The sequence below is a fragment of the Manacus vitellinus genome, unplaced genomic scaffold (genome assembly GCF_001715985.3).
Source record: "Manacus vitellinus isolate BGI_N305 unplaced genomic scaffold, ASM171598v3 scaffold_5_pilon, whole genome shotgun sequence".
NCBI lineage: Eukaryota > Metazoa > Chordata > Aves > Passeriformes > Pipridae > Manacus > Manacus vitellinus.
In genome coordinates this window covers 5815920-5825852 of record NW_021940682.1, presented here as the reverse complement: position 1 = coordinate 5825852, position 9933 = coordinate 5815920, and the positions used below count along the sequence as shown (strand labels likewise).

Below are 9933 nucleotides of genomic sequence, written 5' to 3'. Positions count from 1 at the left end.
CTGGCAGAGGGGCCAGCACGGCGTGTGGAGCAGGGTGACGCAGCTGAGGTGACTGAAAAGCGTGGGCGCAATTCTGAGGGGTCTTGAGCTGAAGGCTGAAACCTGGATCACAGCGTGGCAGGTGTGGGAGAGCCCAGGAAGGGTCTGGCATGGAAGGCAGCACAGCCCACATAGGCTCCCTTAACCATCACTGGTGTGTTTGACGCCATCCACAGCTGCACACGAGCATGCCCACACACGCAACTGCGCACACTGCCACTGTCACATAGGGTGACTTCCCCCAGTCAGACTTTAAAGCCCTCAGACTGCAGTGCCTCCTATTAGTCTTTGCTCATTCTGACCTGACAGGGTAAAAAAAAAAAAAAAAGTGAGAGGGGAAAAAAAAATGAAAGGAACTCGACATAAGGACTCATTTTGTATCACTGGAAGTGGGATAAAATGCTGTCTCCAGGGGAGAGCGCACATTGCCATGGTAACCTGCTCTAACCCGTCACAGTGGGTATTCCTGGGCGAGGAAGATGACACTGGAGGTCGTGCATCCACAGTGCCTGTGGATGGTGTGATCCCTGCCATCAGGAAACAAGCTGGCAGCCAGCCCAGCTTTGCAGGGTGTTTTGCTGGCAACCTGTGTTCAGAGCCCAGCATGCACTGCAGGTGGACCCTGCCAGGGCACATCACCTCTTCCACCTGCTCCATCTGAATCCCGATGCCTTCGGACATCTCGCAGCCCTCCTGCTCGCTGTGACCGGATCCCTGCGGAAGCAATGCACGCTGGCTCCTCACCCCCTTCTGGCTCCAGACAGGTGGTTGCACTGACCCACGGGCACACAACATCTTTAATCAAAGCCTGGAGTGGTAAAATCCCTCCTGCTCTACCCAGGGTCACTAGAGGCAAGGAGACAGGATGCTCTGAACTGTTTAAGCATGACTTTCCTTCGACACGGGGATGCATGGGACGGGGGAGGATGTTCTTCAGGAAGCAGAAGACAAGGCTGCCATGGAGGAACAACTGGGAGAAGCAGTCCACCCACAAGTGTGCACACACATTCTACCCCTACTCCCAGCACACTGCTTGTGAGGAACTGGAAGAGGAGGAGGGGGGCTGGCAAGACGTGAGGAGGAAGGACTCTCACCCCATACACTGTATAGCCACTACAACCATCCCATCTGCTCCAAGTGTAGCCCGTTCTGAAGGGCAGAACTGGTGCACTGCAGACTCCATATGCGTGTCACTGCTGCTCCACATTCCCAGCAAGCCAGGACTAGACTCTGCCTGCTGGATCCAAACCTCTCCCCAGCCTCCCTCTCAGGGGAACTTCTCCCTTTACCATACTGGACTCCACAATCATACTTGAAATGGGACTTGAGTCAGAGTGGTATATTTATAGATCTATATTTTACTTGCATCAAAAAATGGTGAAATATTGCACAAAACAAATGGGATCTATATATGTGTGTGTGTGTATGTATGTGTGTGAGTGAGCAAGAGAGTGAGAGACTGTTTTAAAGGGAATAGACCAGAGATAAAATGAATGGGAGAAAGGCAGGGCACACTGCAGGGGTTGAGGGGATGACATCCTCCTTTCCCTGCACCTTCCCTGTGACTTCCTCCAGCCCTGATCAATTTTTCTTTGTTGCTAATAATATTTTCTATATCTTGTGTTGTGGGGCTGATGATGACCTTGCCCATCCTTTCCTTTTTTGTTTTAATTTATACAGCAGAAAGTCTGGATTTATCTCAACCCTAGACAAGGGACTGCTATGTTTAGAAACCCACCCAGGAAAGGAGAGAACTGAGTGCTGCTGAGAAATATGAAGGCTGGCTGCTATGGGGAGTCCCACTGGAAAGCAAATACTCTGCTGGGAAGGATGAGGACCTCTCACACGCAGAGCAGAGTAACTGGGTTCACTGGGAAATACCCTCTTCATGCCACTGTTTGCAAACAGGCTCTTCCTCCTTTCCCTAGCACACCTGGAAAACAGGCTGCCCTGGTGTGACTGAGCTGCTGCACTGTCCACAGGCACACCAGGGAACACGGTAGCTAGCACAGTCCGAAACAAAGCTCTCCTGTGGGATGCTGGATACAGAATGACACCCAGTGCTCCTTGCGTGCTCAGCCAATGGGTTCCTTTGGTGTGTGGAGACAGGGGCTCCTGTTATCCCTGCAGGCATGGCTAGGCACGGGGGAAACCCCCCTGAATGCACCCTTTGGTGCAGGCAGGTGCACCAAAGCTCCATGCAGGCGCCTGCACTCAGGAAATGGTATTCTGGGGCAGGCAGGTCCAACACATGCCAGGGCGATCTAGGGGCTGGCAGGGCCACCAGAAACACCCCTTCTGCTCTCCCCCACTCCCCTTCCCCACACACCCACCTGTGGCACAGGCACATTTCTTGCAGGGAAGAGATGGCACTTGTAATTCCTTTTTCTTTTTTGTTACCGTTTGAGGGAGAGCGACAAGATTTTCTAAATGATTGAATGGAGGTTTCTTTGGCATGAGACAGAAAATTTTTAAAGGTATATTATATTTCTGGCTTGTTGTTACAGAATAATAATAAAGAATGTATTTTCCTATGCTCCTTCTTGTTTAAATGAGATCTCTGATGATAAAATTCCCTCTCTCTTTGCCCCCTGCAAAAGCAAACACCACAGGGATACAGCCAGCCAAACGAGAAAGCCCCTCAATTCCCATATAAGTATGCTGGTTTGTACACACTGTTGGAACTTGGAATGAACATACACACACACATACACACAGAGTATATCAGTGTAACTCAGGGTGAGGCTCTAGGACTAGGTACACAGTCAAGGTGAGACCCTAGATCTAGAAACTCACACACACAGCGCTCCAGGGACACAGTCAGACAAGGGTGATTGTATAACAAGGATAAGATACTGTGGCAATCAGCTCATTACATAAAAGTAGAAAGGGCCAAATTAATCCCTGGTGTAAGAACGCAGAAGCCAACGGAGTTATATTCAGGTCAAATTTGATTCCAAAAGCCTTTTTTTTTTTTTTTTTTTTTTTTTTTTTTTTTTAATTAGAACGTAATGTAACAAATAGTGAGCTATGGCTTCCTACATCTCCAGATTCCTGACCCTCTTGAGCAAGGTTATTTTGAAATGGATGGAAATTGCAGTCTAATCCTATTGCACCCCAAGTACACAAGCTGTCACCCCTGGAGCTAAAAGAGTCTCTCCACCAGCTGTTCACTGGCTTGGTCTATCACACACAGCTAAGAAGTTTAAATTCCCCACTTTGCCACTTTCAGTGCTAAGCATACAAAATTCATCACATTCTCATCCTGTGAGAAAAACGCTCATCCTGACGCATGTGGAACCACAAAAGATGTTAAGCCCCACCACAAGCAAACCCTTGTGCCACCGAACTCACACTGTTATACTCAAGTCACCCTGTTAGTCTCAGGCTGATCTTCAGAGAGAAACTGGGAACAGAACCCAGTACTCTTAATCCGATAAGAGCTGAAGCATCTGTGCTGCTAAAAAGGTATGTGCTGCAAGAGAGTCACCATTATTGTTTAATAGTATGGTGTCTATGACACATAGTTTAGTCTAATTTTGCCATGTAGGTAGAGCAGTGCACACAGATACTGTTAAGCAGTTCATATAATACCAGCAACACAGAGCAGAAAAAAAGCAAAGCCAACACACTCATCTGATGACTCCAGGCTTTTTCAGTTCATGAACTATCTGGGAGCAGGTTGTAATTTTCTGCAATTTGATTATTATAATTTGATTATTACTTTATATCAGCAAATGTATTTGTCCTGCCTACCTATCTACTCATGCACACATATAACACCATATATAACCATGTAAATATGTATATATAACATATAAAATGTATAAAATAGAATTCCTCTTCAGTATCTTGTTCATCAGCAGACTGCTGTGCTGGCTTGAAGAGCGTTTGCCAGCATTGATTGGAAGCACAGGTCAGAGGGTCAGCTTCTGATCAGATCAGATAAGTGCAAGTCCTAGCATGGGATTTCTGAGGACCAAAAAGCCCTCCCTCCAAGAACAATACAAACAAAAGAATAAGCATTCCCCAATGAGGACAGTTACAGAATGAAGTGCAAGTAAATAAAGATTTCCTGTGTCATTTCGGAGAGCTCTTCCCATCGGTAGGAGCCCTGGAAATCTGGGGACAAGGCAGCATACCCACAGCTTTTCTCCCCATAGAGGATGGGGGGAAAAGCAACCAACAGGGGCCAGATCTGTCCTTCCCACTGTTATGCTGTGCTGCAGCCAGGCAGACACCATGTGCAGGGCACCTGGAGCCAAGGAGAAAGCAAAGGGTGATGCTAAGAATAACTGCCTTGCATGGAGCTGCTGGGTCAGGACAACAACGTGCCACTCTTTGCTCGGGGCTCCAAGCAGAGATCTGCCCCTTCACATTTGCCTTTTCTGTGTCCTAACTCGGGAATAAACTTGTTTTGTTACGACAGCCACAGAAAACCAAGTTGCAAAGGGCGCCGAAGGAGCGAGGAGCGCAGGTATTTCATTTGAGGCAACACGCACAGACCATACCCTGCGATATTCAACCAGCTCCGCATAAAGCTCAGGGGAAATATGCAGAGAAACAACAATGCTTTGCATTTCTATAGTGCTTGCCTTTGGCAGCTCTCTGGGAGCTTGCAAACGTTAATGAATTCACAGAGGCAGAGATTCAGAGAATATAAAGGCCAGAAGGGACTTTAGATCATCCAGTCTGACCTTCTGCGTATTGCACGCTACTTGGAAATCGTGTGGAAAAGAACCACAAACATTATTTGAGGGTGGCAGAAAATGCCTTCCTGAGAAAGGCTTAAAGAGCTCAATCTGTTTAGCTTATGAAACAGAAATTAAAGAAGTTATCCTGCAGAAAGACCAACAGTGAGTGTTTACATGCAGCTAAGTCGAATCTTCCAGAAAGGCGTCTACTTTTGATTTAAAAAACATTCAAGAAAGGGAAAAATCCTGTTTCCCTTCATACCTTACTACAGTAACTATTCATGCTCACTGTTAGCACTCATGCTTACTAACTAATTTGAATTTATTTGGTTTCCATCACATTTTTTGTTATGCTTCTCTTCCCTAGATTAAAAAAATAAACCTTCAGTAGCCAGCACCTCTCCCCGTGAAGGCACTTTATGCTCTAAATCCAATCATCTCTCAGTCTTCTTTTAGGTAAAAAAAGCAGATTGAGTTCACTAAGTCTTTTGCCTGCAAAGCATTTCCTCACCTCTGGAACAACACTGTAGCCTATTGTCACACTGTTTACAGTTTTTCCTCCTCCTTTTAGAAGTATTCTTCTCATCCATGAATATCTGTGCTCTGTATTGTACATACGACATGATTTTGCCATAAAATAATAAATATTATCTTTCCCCACTCCTGCCCACCAAACGTCTCACAGCCCACTCACTAGGCTGTGTGAACATTGTTCCTACTTTAAAGGTGGAGTCATACGGAAATACTAGGGCAAACCCCTAACTAGTAATTTTGAGGAAGTCAGATTATGGATAACTGGTTCTGATCCCACTCATAGCCACCTTTATAGTAGTATAAATTCACTGCATTCTATACAAGAGCCTCCAGATTTATGCAATTCTTAGCAAGAGAAAATCTAGCCCTTTATTTAAGAGGATAGTCTCCTTCAAGCATTCTCCACTTTTTTAATCCACTCAGGCCCTCATATGGTTGTTTTTCACATCTCTCCTACTGGACATACATGTTTTTGATTCCCCAATTATTATTTCTCTCTCCTCCTTATTTTCATCCTCTTGTGACTGATCATTCCCTTTTCAGTGAGTGCCTCTGACCAGCTGCTTTTCAGATTCTCCCTTCTCTGCTCTGCTCTGCTCAGCTGCCACAAAACACACCAGCCCCCAAATCCCCACCTGGTTTCTAAGGGCTTGTTGTCATAAGCTGGGGTTTCTCTACTCACAATTCTTTAATTTGCAATACCTAAATCAATCAAGAGAAACCAACACACTGCCAAAGGCTGAGAGAAGGGTTTAGATCAGCCCTACGTTCTGGCCTTCCAGGTGCTGTGCTGGGGCTTTCAGCTGCATTAACAAACATATTTTTATTCAGTCATGACTAAAATCACGCCGTGTGTGAACTCGATGGTAAGAAGGCCCATCCTTGTGCCCAAAGGGAATGCTGCACTCAGGGAGTTCCTGAGTGACCATCCTGCACCTTGTCCGTTGCTGATTATTGTACTGTGGCATGGGGAGACCAGGGACTTCACCCGTTCCCTGGTGATGGAGAAGGGATGTCAGACTAACAGGGTCTCAGCTCTTTCTATTCAAGGCACCACCTCCTTCTTACAGACTTCTCAAGCTCCAGCTTAAACCCATTTGTCTTTTTACCTCAGATTCTGGGTAAAGATGCGTTACCCCAACAGACAGAAACCCCCTCCTAATTTTCCACTCTAAATATTTTCATTGCCTATCTCTACTACACTATCTCCATACAACCATGTGCTTTAGTTTAAATGTTTCCTCCAAGATGCATTTATTACAGCAAACCTATCCACTTTGGCTTGGTTGCATGTGGTTAAACAAGCTGGGTGCTCCCAGGTTCCTCTCACAAAGTCAGACTTCCCTTTCCTCTCATCATCTTTTCATCCTGTCTGTTCCTGTGTCAGCCTGTACTCCTTCGACCAAAGCTGTAACACAAACTAGAGGGGAGGTTTCACAGGGCTTTGGGTAGGAGTGCCAATGCATTTCCCTACTGGGAAAACATCCCTAAGTACTTTCTAGAACAGCGTTTGCTTTGTCCACAATTGCATCACACTTTCACTCACCACCATGCCACCATCCCAGCATTTTTTTCCTGAGCCTTCTCAGGATATGTTTACCTAATGAGCCTACCCAGTTGCCTTTCAGCAAGAATCTCAGGACACATCTTGGCAGATGACAAAGGTTCCCTGAATGTTTTGTGGGCAGCAGGGAGCAATACAGCTTACACTGAGGATCCTCACTGAGTCTTGGCAAAATTGGCTCAACAGTCCCCAGAAGACAAGGACTGCCTCTAGTCCTGCTTGCTGTGCTCTCTGCCAGATCTCACAGAGTTCCCAGCTTACAGAAGATTTCTATTATTAGTTGTCAAGCATATGACCTTGTCTGTCGCACTACTGAAATTCATTCTGTTTCTAGTACTCCTGCCAAGGTCAAATAAGGCTTTCTCTATGATATCCTGGTCCTTCCCTGCACTAGCAATGCCTTCTAGTGTTGAATTATCAGGATACTTCCTCACTATCTATAGCTATAGGGTCTGAGGTTAATATTAGCAAAGGCTAATCCCATGGGCGAGCACAGGGAGTGTAACAAGTAACCTTTTGCTAGACTTTGATAGGTGTTCTTGCTGCTTCTGTCTTCCCAGATTAACTTCTCCCTCCCTGCCCCTCACAACTCCTCTGCCTTTCTTATCTTCTCCAGTTTAACTAATTGTTTCTTGTGTGGCACTGTATCAAGTGCTTTACTGAAACACAGAGACGAGGCCTTTGAAATTTCTTTTGCCTTCCACGAAAACAATCATCTGAAAGAAAGCTATTGGGTTAGTCTGGTATGATCCAGCATTGATAACCCTTTTCCCCTAACTGCTTGGTAATAATTATACTTTCCTTCAAGATCTCCTCTAAAGTGCTACAAACATTAGAGAGGTCACACTTAAAGGCCTGACAAACTTATTTCTCACCCTTCCTTAATCCTAACTGCTGAATTTTCACTTTTCCAGGCTGCATGGAGTCACCACTGTGGGCAGAGTTGAAAAAAGCCCTCTGCTATAAGCCTGTGTTTCCACGTGCCAGCGCTCCCAGGGCCAGAGAGCACCCAGGCCCAGCACTGTGAGTGCACTAAGCAGCTTGAGCTGCTTATTCATGGTAGGCAGCTCGTTTCTTTCCCCAAGGACGACATTTCTGTCTTTATCAATAACTTGGGCACAGCGTTCTCTTTGGTTTTGGCTCAAGCTATAGACTCCTTGATCTCCACTGCACTCTTATTGCCAGAAGTGGCCCTACTTCTTTTTTTTTTTTTTTCTTTTCAAATAGCTGAAGGATCTTCTGCTCTTTGTTTTAACTTGCTTTGCAAGGTCTAACTTAGCTTGATTTGTAAGCAATCTGCATTTTATCCCCATATTTCCTGACCCCTAAAAGGGGGCAGGGCAGGTCAACGCAGGGCAGGGGCAAGGCAGGGCAAGGCAATCTTCTTTGCTGTCTGTTCTTTTTCCATTCCACACAGGCTCTCTGCAGGGCCAGTGTAAGCAGCCTAAGCAGTTGCCTGTGGTGGCAGACAGATGGAGGGCAAGAGAATCGGGCTCTTTACAGAAATGAGGGCTTCACACCGTCCCCAAAAGCTCAACTGCTCCCTCCCCACACTCCAGACTTTGCACTGCTGCCTGTGAAAGCAGTGCAGAGAGCCAGCAGCAGAACACCCTCCACACACTCTGGGCAGCAGTGTAGTCCACACCTTGCCTATCTGCTGCACACACAACCTCTCTTCTCTGCCTCTGCACTGCCTTGGGAAAGCCTGGAACTCCCCATGGCTTCCAGACAAGGGCTCTCCCATATGCAGAAGCAGGATGCCTACCTTCTGCTCTTTCCTTCCCTCTCCTCTCACATGCTCCCTGCCTCAGCATCCAACACTGGGCCCATACACACTGCAAACCACCTTGCCCTCAGCCCCTCCACAGCTCCCAGTGGGCAATGAAGAGTTGCTGATAGTCCTCACACAGCACAAGGACAGGGAGAAAGGGAATGGCTGTCAGTACAGCCTCTGCATGGTGCATCCAGGGACAGTGCAGTGCAAGAGCACTAGGGAGGAACATGAAATATTTCTGGGACTCTTCATGTGATAAAGCTCTAAGTAAATTGGTCCAGCTTCAGAGTTGACCCTGCTTTGAGCAGAAGGGTGGTTAGAGACCTCCAGAGGTGCCTTCTGACCAGAATTATCCTGAGATCCTATGAGTGGGGTTTCTGCATCCCAGCGAGGGAAAGGAAGAGAAGAAAAAGGTCTTGCGGGGGGAAAGAGATGGCAGTCAGAGTCCCTTAACATAGGCTTATGGTGGGGAGATTTGTGCCTTAGGTGATAGGTAGGGCAGAAGAAGAAGAATTCAGGTTGAGTTTGGTGGTAAAAAGAATGTATCTTAGGAGTAGACTGGAGCTTTACTCAGATCTGCTAAGTTTCTGTGGTTCTCACCCTGCAAAACTTGTCTGCTTGTGCCTTGGCTGAACTTCAGCTAAACCATCTTACCAGACATTTCCTATAACCTCCTCTGCTGTGATATTTGCCACCTTCATCCCTACATCTACAGACTGCTTATGTTCGCATTTACGATCACATATGCTTGTGTGATCCTTTTCAGCATCTCCTCACGTGACTTTGCTCCTCTGGTGAGCTGTAGGTCCTAATACAGCTCATGACATGAGCTCATTATACCTGTGCTAAGGCTGCAGTCCTTGCATGGACAACTCTGCTTTACTCCATGGACTTTAGATGCACAGACACGGGGTGTTGGGGGGACAGGTGTGAGCAAGGCAAAGTGCTGTCCTTGAATTCACACAGGGATTTAGGTGTGGACCCTGCTTGGTCAGAGGTGTCAGTGCCACTTGCTTGACATCTGGATCTCTGCACAGCTCCAAATGGAAGATCCTGGACTGTTTGTGCCCCTCACACTTTGTCAGTCCCCCAAACACTCAGAGTATGTTGGCAGACCCTGCACAGTGGGTAAAATTCCACGTCCACAGGAATTAATCACGTCCATACCCGTGTGCACACACAGAAAACATGTGTGAGCACATAGCCCCACCGCAGACAGGAATAAGTGCAAATTGCTCTGTGGGTATAAATATCTGTGCACATCCCTAATCAGACATTCAGACAGGTATCCCAAGCCACGCACTGCAGAGAAACTGTTTATGTATATA

The 9933-nt window shown here is 46.6% G+C and overlaps 1 protein-coding gene across 1 annotated transcript in view; it reads right to left on the bottom strand.

Moving 5' to 3' along the window:
* The window catches only part of CACNA2D4 (calcium voltage-gated channel auxiliary subunit alpha2delta 4), a 130150-nt gene that overhangs the window by 49883 nt on the left and 70334 nt on the right, over window positions 1–9933 (bottom strand). The window lies entirely within an intron of this gene.